The sequence below is a fragment of the Akebia trifoliata genome, chromosome 14 (assembly GCF_017979445.1).
Source record: "Akebia trifoliata isolate Shusen 1 chromosome 14, ASM1797944v1, whole genome shotgun sequence".
Classification (NCBI taxonomy): Eukaryota; Viridiplantae; Streptophyta; class Magnoliopsida; order Ranunculales; family Lardizabalaceae; genus Akebia; species Akebia trifoliata.
Genome location: NC_141388.1, coordinates 327,712 through 338,671, shown reverse-complemented (window position 1 = coordinate 338,671; position 10,960 = coordinate 327,712). Strand labels below are relative to the sequence as shown.

At 28.9% G+C, this 10,960-nt stretch overlaps 1 pseudogene across 1 annotated transcript; it reads left to right on the top strand.

Annotated features, from left to right (window-relative positions):
* The first annotated feature begins 1,863 nt into the window (after positions 1-1,863).
* On the top strand, positions 1,864-3,174 carry LOC147385224 (uncharacterized; annotated as a pseudogene). The gene is made up of 2 exons (XR_015172145.1): positions 1,864-2,435; positions 2,573-3,174. The product of XR_015172145.1 is annotated as an uncharacterized LOC147385224 (transcript).
* The last annotated feature ends 7,786 nt before the right edge of the window (positions 3,175-10,960 follow it).

The following is a 10,960-nucleotide window of genomic DNA, read 5'->3' as shown; positions in this document are numbered from 1 at the left end:
TGATCTAACCTTAGAAATAATGAGTAATGAATGGAGAACCATAAAAATAATTAATAATTGGGACAATGATCACAAAGACTATTTTTTGAAAATATGTACCAAAAAGTCCTTTCTAAAAACATATGGAATTTTTAGTACTCTTTTTTATCAAATATTAGCCTAAAAAGAATTTTTAAAGGAAAAAAAAAATATTGCAATTACTATTTCAATTATTTTTTAGATGAGTCAGTGCTGTGGTGACAGGATTTATTGTGATTCTCACAATTCTGACGTGGACATGCATACATAATTGTAGATGATTTTTACTTGTATCGTGAGGAAACACATTTATGGTTATGTGCATATCCCACATCAGACTTGTGAGAATCACAATGAATAGGTTGTGTCATTTCAACATTTTCCTTTTGAGATTTAGGATATGTTTGATTGTATGAAAAATCGAAACTCATGAAAAAATGGTGGTGGAAAAATGGAAATGACGGAAAAGTTAAATTCAATATTTGATGTTACTTTGAAAGAAATAAAAGGGAAAAGAAGAAGAGGGAGGGGAAAAGATGTGGTGGTGGTAGTGGCGACGTCGACGGAGTTAAGTGAGGAAGAAGAGGGAAGGACGTGGCAGTAGCGGCAGAGGTGAGGGAAGAAGAGAGAGAGAAGGTGACGGTGATGGTGACGATGACGACAGTGGTGATGGTGACGGCGACGACGACGACGGTGAGATTGAGTATAATGGTAGTGGTGATGAAGAAAAAGAATATATTTTGGTGATAAAAAATTTATATGGATTTTTTAATTAGTGTGAAAAATGAATTTTTATGAAAAAATGTAATCAAACACATGAAAAATGTTATTTTCCATCCTTTTTCTATGTACAAGCAAATATACCTATGTGTTTATTTAAAAATATTTGAAGTATTCCTATGTTTTAAAATTAATGACAAGCCCCTTAATTATGATCATTTCTTATCGAATAATGAACAACAAAAATTATAAATTGAAAAAAAAAATCCTTATTTTTCTTCCCAAAATTGATAAACTTTAATTCACATAGATGATGTTGACTACAATAAAAATGATGATGGAGATGAGTATAGTCATCATCATCGTCAAATTGATTGGATCTATCTATGTTAGATTTATTAAAATATATAAATAATTTTTAATAATTAAAACATAATTTTAAAATTAAACTTAAAATATTTCAAATTAATTCAACTCAAAAATTAACAACTCCACTTAAATAAGTCAAATAAAATTACATTGAATATATGAATAGCTTTTAATAAATATAAAAGTATTTATTTTTTATCTTTTACAGAAATATTAATGATCATATAAATTTAAAAATAAAATTCAAAGGTGAAAAATAATTATTAAATTTTTTTTTTTTAAAGTATATATAATTGCGTAGTCTACCACATCATTGCATCGGATCATGTTTTTGAATGTCACGTGCTTTAGCATCACTCTTTGTGTGTAAGTATATATATATATGGGTCGCGTTATTACGACCCCCTTTGCGACACACCTTTTTGTCTTATATGGGCAAAAATGTTTGGAATGGGCTGATTTTTTGTGAGGATGATCTCTATGGTGAGGGGATCATCCTGGCAAAAAATCATCCCATTCCAAAACTTCTAACCCCATCAAAATTGATTTACAAAAATTGGACGGTCTATAATTTTTCAACAACAATCGGACGGTCTAGAAGTTTTGGAATGGGATGATTTTTTTCCAGGATGATCCCCTCACAGTGAGATCATCCTCACAAAAAATCAGCCCATTCCAAACATTTTTGCCCATATAAGACAAAAAGGTGTGTCGCAAAGGGGGTCGTAAAAACGTGACCCTATATATATATATACATACTTGTGTTGCAGAGAAAGAAAGAAACAATTGAAATCCGTGAGGATTAAGGAATGAGGATGGATTGGAGCGATGGAAACACAGTTGGATCCGGAGATGAACCCATCGACGCACGTAAGCGACACAAGCTGGCCGAACGCGAACGCCGAAAATCAATGCGAGATCTCTTCCTCTCTCTCCTCCCTCAGCCCAACTCAGTCCGCAAAGAACAATCCTCTATCCTAGACGAGATCATCAAATACATCCCCTTAGCCGAATCTCGCCTTCGTTCCCTCAATAACCGTACGGACGCTCCCTCTTCCCTCTCCAACACTTCCTCCCCAATCACTGCCTTTCTCCACTCTGAAAACTCTACTGACTGCGATATCAGAGTCGCTCCCGAACCGTCTTCCTCCGTTGCGATCCGAGTCAGAGGGGATCTAGTCAATGTGTCTTTGACTGACACTAAGGGAATTTCACAGACTCTGTTACTTTCTAGTGTTTTTGATGAACTTGAAGCTCATCACCTTGAGCTTGTACGTTCTACACATTGCCGTGATGGAACTAAAATACTACATCACTCATAATGCAGGGTTTGTACATTGTAGCTTTTACTCCATTTATGGGTTTTTTTTAAATTTTTTTCTAAGTTTAATTTCTTTTATCAAGATATGTGAGAGTTTAATTAATTTCTCTTAAAAAATAAATCTTGATTTTTTTTAATATACAGATATGTGATGGTTTGGATCGATCTCCTGCTTTGTTAAAAGAGAAATTACAAGAACTGGCTTGCAGATTACACAAGTTGAGGAAATCTTCTTCATTTAAGAGGTCATTTCAACAGATTGATTGATTTGATTTAATTTGGTTTGAAACTTCAAGGAAATTTTTTTTTATTTTTATTTAGTTTGTTTCCTGTTCTTGGAATGGTTTCTCATGTGCAACGAAGAATAAAAGCTAAGGGCCTGTTTGGATACCAGGAGCAGAACTACTCTTCCAAAGAACAGAAGCTGAAGTACTCTATGGAGGAGCTGGAAAAGTAATTCTGTGCAGAAATGGCGTTTGGCAATCAACTATATGAAGTACTGGCAGAAGTACTTTTGTGCTGGAAGTCTGTTTGGGAACCATACTGACTTCTCATGACTTCTAGAAAAAAGACCAGAATACCCTTATATTATACCAGTTACTGTTTTTTATCTTTTAGTGTCATAATATGCCTTCAAACTATACTGTTTTTGACATTTTAACTATAAATATTAATATAATATAATATAATAAATATTAATATAATATAATATAATATTTTAAATATTAAATATTAATATAATATGTTTAAATCCATTATACTTAAAATTTTAAAAATTTGACTGACTGTTTTTGACATAATATGACATAATATTTATAATAAAAAATTGACAGACTGTCTTTTAGTGTCATAATATGCCTTCAAACTATATTGTTTTTTACATTTTAACTATAATATAATATAATATAAATAATAAATATTATTATAATATAATATAATATTTTAAATATTAAATATTAATATAATGTGTTTAAATCCATTATACTCAAAATTAAAAAAAAAAAAATTGACAGACTGTCTTTTAGTGTCATAATATGCCTTCAAACTATATTATTTTTGACATTTTAACTATAAATATTAATATAATATAATATAATAAATATAATATAATATAATATAATATTTTAAATATTAAATTTAATATAATGTGTTTAAATCCATTATACTCAAAATTAAAAAAAAATATTAATATTAATAAATGTTTCTTTTGTTGATTTAAGGAAAATGAATTAGAAATATTTTCATAGAAAATTAATAAAGTTAGGGGTATTTTGGTAAAATGAACCGTTAGATTTTGACTCCCCGCAAGAAGAGTTTTGAGAAATAGGTTTTCTTGACTTCTTCATAAAGAGTAATTTCTTGCTCTTGCGCGGAATAACTCTTCGAGGGAGTAGTTCATACAAACGCATCCAAACGACTTCTAACTCCCCGCAAGAGTCAGAAGTAGCCAAGGAGTCCTATCCAAACGCCTACTAAAGTTTTTAGGTTCTACAAAACACCTGACGCGATATTATTAGTGTTGGACCGTACAGCCAACCAAAATACGAGAAGATATAAAACATGTTGTTCGCATGCGCTTTAAATAATGTGGTATGTGTCGGATCAATCACCACAAATATTTTAAGGATCAGGATCCGTGGACACAAAAGGTAAAGTTCCAACGGTTTTATCTGATAATAGTCCTATTTTAAAATTTCTAATCCATGTTTACAACTTGAAGAATTCTAAATCGTCCAATTTTTATAAATTATTTTTGACGGAATAAGAAATTTTAGAATGAACTGAGATCAATCATTTGATTACTATAGACTGTAAATAATAATTTGACAAATCAATTTTACCGTTTATCTGTGATATGCATGTGTCTTTAATCAATCTAATAATTTACAAACTATATTTATATTATGATTTATTATTTTCTAATAAAGATAAGATATAAATTTTTCAAGTAGTAGGTACAATGATATTCTTAAGTGGTATCCCATAATACTAGAAAAATATCAAATCCATATTATTTTAAATTAATTGGTTGATCCCCTCACCATAAAGATCATCCTCATAAAAAATAATTCATTCCGAACTTTTTTGTACATATAAGACAAAACACGTTGTAGCTTTATGAGAAACTTTTGTGTATAGTAGTCCTGACCTATATTTTAATGGACGAATTTGAACTAAAAGATGGTTTATATTTGGACATGTATTGTTTGTGTTAGAACAAATCTTAATTTCGAAATTGAATGTAAAAGAAAAAATATTACCTAAAAAGAAATGGTTGAGGCGTGCACAAAGCACTGTCCTAAAACGAAATTCGCCCCTGCTACGGTACCACAGTCTGTAGGCGTTCGTTATGCAGGATTCAACAAGTATCCAAAAGGGTACTCTAAATTGGAACGTAACTTCGAACTCGACGATGTTGTGTGCTCTCACAACGAATAATAAATTACTGATAATTCAAAAATATAAAATAGCAGAGAAAATCAAGTAGTTTAAATCGATTAAACAATTGGACCCCCGTGTGCGCGCATGAGCCCGCCCACTACTTCTATCCACTTTAAAGCTATTAGAAACACAACTACTTAAAAATTGCAAATCAATTATTCTCCTAGTCGATGTGGGATTAAAATTACTCAATGTAAAATCAAAACATTCAACTAAACATAAAGCAATAAAGTAAAAAGCATAAAGCAAACATGGGATTTAAATACCCAATAATTAATGGATTGATTTACCATATGGTTGCAATTAAATGAATATTAAAGGGTTTTCTAATTCAACCCTCTAAATTCCAACAATTTGTTGTGATTCAGTGATAAAGAATTGATTAAGATAGATAAAATATAAAATAAACTATGGCCACCTATCTTTCATTATTTTATTTTTTTTCATTCGTATATCTCTTAGATTAGATAGATAGCCAAAAGGATTTTAGGATTTGTATGATTGCATCGAAAAAATTGATTAGGAAAATATAATTTGTAGGTCCATGATTGTACATTTTTGTAAAAAAAAAAAAATTATAGTTTTTTTTTATTTCTTTCAATAATACCACTATCCAATTTGTCTTTATAGAAATTGTTTATTTATATTCAATGGTAATATTGTAAATATGTGATGTTTGTTGTGTTAATGGATTGATGTAAACAAGATATGGAATTGAGCAATATTACTGGTTGGGGTAGGCACAATCAATCAACTCTCTTGACACGACAAGTTTGGGAATTGTGGATATGTACGTCTTGGGACGCATATTTTTGTGGGGAAATTCAATTTTGTATCCTGAGGCATACAGATCCACAGTTCTCAAACTTGTCACATGAGGAGAGTCGATTGAGTGTGCCATATGGGATAGTCAGATGATCTCGATTCTTACTGGTTGTTGCCATTTCACATGGATGAAATACAGAAACCATTATTTTTATCTCATTTTTCATGCTTTGTGAATTTTATTAAAATAACACAAGTAGGCTTGAATTAAGATCTATTTAGATTTCAAGGCAGTTGGTTCCATGATAGGAAATCTACAATTCTATAAGTTGGGGTTACAATAATTTTCAATTGTAGTGAGACTCTCGCTTCTTTCATCTATGGACATACGCTCAAACCACGTAAATGTCATGTTTTCTTTATCTAATATAATATGTGTAAGATGTTTTTTATTGCATATATTACTAGATCTAAGAATTAGATCTCTCGTTGTTATTTTATATTATAAATATGTTGTAGATTTGGAGATTCCTGTTTAATATGATTATGAAGAAAATCAGGATTTACGTGGTTCGACAACGATGTTTACGTTCACAGATCGATATATACAATCTTCTTCATTAAGAAATCAAATGACAATAATACAAGAAATAAGCACTCAAGATTTTAATCCCAAGTCTTGAAACCCTTGTACACTCGTCTCCCTTTCTCTCTTAAATGTAGAATAATTTACTTAGTACAAAGTACAACTCAATATCCAAATATATAAAGGAAAAACTAATGATTAAAATGATTAAAATTAGAGGTGGAGTGTAGTTATAAACCCAATGGGATTGTGGTTGGTTATCACTATCTAAATATAACTAAAAAGAGTCTTGATTTTCTAACTTTGACACATGCCCCCCGACGTAACATGGGCTAGAAGCACAAATCTTTTCTTCAGGATACATAATTACACATCTTCATAAATATGTGTGGTCGTGTATCTCGAGGAAATCGACCTATGGTTAAACACATGCCACGTCAGGGACAAATGGTAACATATGTCAAAGGGGGGCGGGTGTCAGAAAATCATTATTTAATTAGAAAACTACTTCCACAAAAAAATCCAATCTTAATCTAAAAATCTCATAACATTACTATTTATAATGTTCCAAAAGTTGAACTTTTACTAACCGTTAGATTGAAACCGAACTCAACAACTATGTTAAATGATATGTAAATATAAAAAAAATACAAATAAATGTACTCCTAAAATTCAATCAGAAAATTACAAGATTTCAAAATCCAAAAATATGATTTTCATGGAACCAAGTTCAATGGTGCACGTGAAGTGTATATTAGAAAATCTAATCATCTTGCGAATAGTTATCCCTTTTATATGGACCCTTGACACCAAAGTTAACAAGATAGTGAGTAATAGGATTGGCCTGAAAATATGGTCATAAATAATTGAATTCGAACGTAAAAGGGGATAGAGAGAGAAAGAGAAGATGTGAGTGATGTCATGATGCTCTTCCTAGTATAACATTAATGTTATGGTATAATATACATCTGCACAATAAAGTGAGACCAACTTCATATGGTTTATAGAATTGAATGTGATATAGTAAATAAGCGTCATGGCAATAAGTTTAGCACAGTAGAATTTAGGTGGATGAGTTTGAAGACTGAAAGATATTTTTAAAAGATAAATATAAATAAAAATACAATCAAAGAAATGTACGAATGGCATCGATGGACAATAAACTAATAAGAAATTAGATGTCATGCCTTCGATTTTGGATCTAAATTTTTTCAAATCTCAAGGGCGGAGCAAAAGAAAAAAAAAATCAAAATCAATATTTCAAATCTTAAATATGATATAGATTTCGTCTAAATAAATTCGACAGAATTTTCCTTAAAAATTAGACTTATGAAAAAAAAATCATCTGTATAGATATACATGTATAACTAAAATCTATATATCCAACTACATTCCAACCATTATATCACAACAAATATATATCATTTAAAAAAAATAACTATAATTATAACCCAAATGTGTACATACATCAAATACACATCCTACATTGAACGACAGTTATCCACGTTATAAACATTAACTCATACTTTATATATATATATATATATATATATAGGGTCACGTTCAAAGGCCAACTTTTTGGCAAAACATTTTTCAAAACATGAGTTAGTAGTTTTGGAATGGGCTGATTTTTGGTGAGGATGATCTCTACGGTGAGGAGATCATCCTCACCAAAAATCTGCCCATTCCAAAATTTCTAACCCCATCAAAAATAGTTTAGAAAAAATGGACGGTCCGCGATTTTTCAACTTGTAAACATGGGGTAGAAGTTTTGGAATGAGCTGATTTTTGGTGAGGATGATCTCCTCACCGTAGAGATCATCCTCACCAAAAATCATCCCATTCTAAAAGCTCTAACCCATGTTTTGAAAAATGTTTTGCCAAAAAGTTCGCCCTTGAACGCTACCTATATATATATATATATATATATATATATATATGAGAATACACCATATGCATGATACTAATACATACAAAGAAGTTTAAAAATATAAAAAAAAAAAAATTTACTAAACTCCAATCTCAACTTACATATAACATAAATAATGTTCATCATCCGGATCATGCGATTCCTCTGTATAATGTTCTCCATCAGAAATAAACATTTCAATAGTTGGAATATCTGTAATGTTTTGTTGGTAGTGCGAGTAGTAGAGAAATTACTCAATATAAAGTTAAATTTCAAATTAATAGTCCTAATATGAATAGATAAACAAGTTAATACATTACAAATAATACAAATTTTTAAATAAATAAACAAAAATGAATAACACTCAAAATAGATTACTCTTTAATAAAATAATAACAAAATATTTATATCTTATAATAAAATAAAATAAACATAAATATATTATAAGAATATAAATCCTGATGGTGTATTTGATTAGAATGACGAAGTACACGATCGATATAAAGGTATCGATCTATATATCGATGCTCAAGTACTTAATCAGTGTGAAACTCATCAGTAGTTCTTGATTTTATGGTCTGTGTAGCAATTTATTATATTTGGTTAACCATATTTTTCTAACCAGGTTGGGGTTTTGATCCCTAACAGAGATTGATTGTTTAATTACCATAGACTATAAATAATTATTTGACAAACTAGTTTTATTGTACCTCTGTGGTATGCATGTATCCTCAATCAATCTAGTCATCTACAAATCATATTTACATCATAGTTTGTTGTTTTCAGATAAAGATAAGATAAGAATTTCCTGAATAGTGTGTGCAATGATATTTTGAAATAATATCCTATACTATTAAAGAGAATATCAAACCCTTATTATTCTAAATTAATTGGTTGCTTTCGGAAATAACCATCGATAAATTTTATAGGCATTCATTATCTTTTTAATGGATAATAAAATAATAATTATAGTTTTTAAAATTCATTTGAAATAAATAAAAAAAAATTACAATTGTGATGACATTTTTTGATATTCTATAATTATAAACAAGTAATAATATATAAAAAGCAATAAACATGAAGATATATCGTTCTACGATTATTATCTTAATTACACTTCATGCTCTATTACACAGTGTTTAAAAGTACTCTAAACTTAAAAATTTCTCAATGTTCTTCAGTTTTAGATCTTAATTCATGCCTGAAATACGTTTAAATCTCGATCGAAAATAATGTACACGAATCTACTATCAAAATCTACTTGTTTCTGTTTCTATTTATCTTCTTATTGGTACGAATGAACATCAACTTATATTATAAGATATAATAATATATAGAAATAATACACCTAAGTATTTAATCTGTTAACACATTTATAACTTATAATATATTATAAAATTATATAATATAATATAATAATATTTATATTTATATTAATTACACCTCACCTCTTTAGCACTTTAATAATTTCAAAGCTATCCTTCTTATATAAATAATTACAATTAAATCTAATTATATAAAAATAATTTATTTTAATATTTTAATAAAAAATAAATAATATTTTTCTTTTCTCTATTATGTCTGCTACATTGGATTAATTTTTCATCGATTTTTTTCTATTAACCAAAATACCTTTTACGACCTAAGCTATCTTGATAAAATTAATATTTTCGTAATTTATCCTATTAAATTTGGATTTAAACGTGTTTATTGTGTAAACTATGTTTTTCGATGCTTTTGAACTCAACGATAAGTTCATTTGACCAAAAAAGCTTCCTATAAAATTATAAACTTTATTTTATTTGATTAAATGTTTTAATTCTTCGATCATAATCATGACAAGGTTCTTGAATTGTATATTTCATTTGTCAAATTCTCCTTCTAGTAAATATTTATTTTAGATTGATAATGTTACAATTTATTTTTAATATATACATATATTTATATATTAAATTAAATAGGAAAGTAAGTCAATATAATTGATTTAATTCCTCGATATACATAGTAAAATTTCATGGCGTTACATCAAATAAGATGATTTGATGTGTTAAATGAAAATCCTTATAAATCTAATTAGAATAAATATTCAAGTTGAAAATCCTAAAGGAACAAAAGGGAAAACACATAAAAGAACATGAACAAAGATGGCAAAATTAGATTTGAACTCGCTCTTAACATTAGAGATGACAACAATCTTTGAGATAAGGTTTGTTAGTAATGTATCAGGGTGAATGTCAATTCTTTGAAAGAGTATGATAATATGACACCCCTCTGTTAGATACGCCTCCATTAAAGAATCGTAGATCATTTGCCTCGGGATACACAAAAGATTTGTGGTTATGCATATCTCGAGACAAATGATTTACAATTATGTGTTGGGGGGCGTATGTGAGAGAGGGCCATTAGAAAATTATTGCACATTTTGAAATTCAATCCTTGAGGCAGGTAGTAATGCAAATAAATCTGATATAAGGTTATCCCTATAAATGGACATTTTTGCACTTTTTTATTGTTGTTGTTGATAAACATGGTTTAATTTAATTAATCATTTTTGAATAGACCATTTTGACAATTTACACCAAAAGGTTGTGCAATATAACTACCTGAACTCATATTTTCTTTCTTTTACATTTGTAAATTTGTTGATGGTTACGATTCTATAAAAGAAATAAAATGGGATTGATAAATGATTGTTTTATTTTTATTTTTTCCCATCTACTAATCTAATTTTTAAGATATAACAATTAATTTTTATATTTAATTTTAAAACTCGTTCAAATTGGGACAATCTGCACCACTCATCTCGATCTTTTAGGTAAGTGAGAAAAAT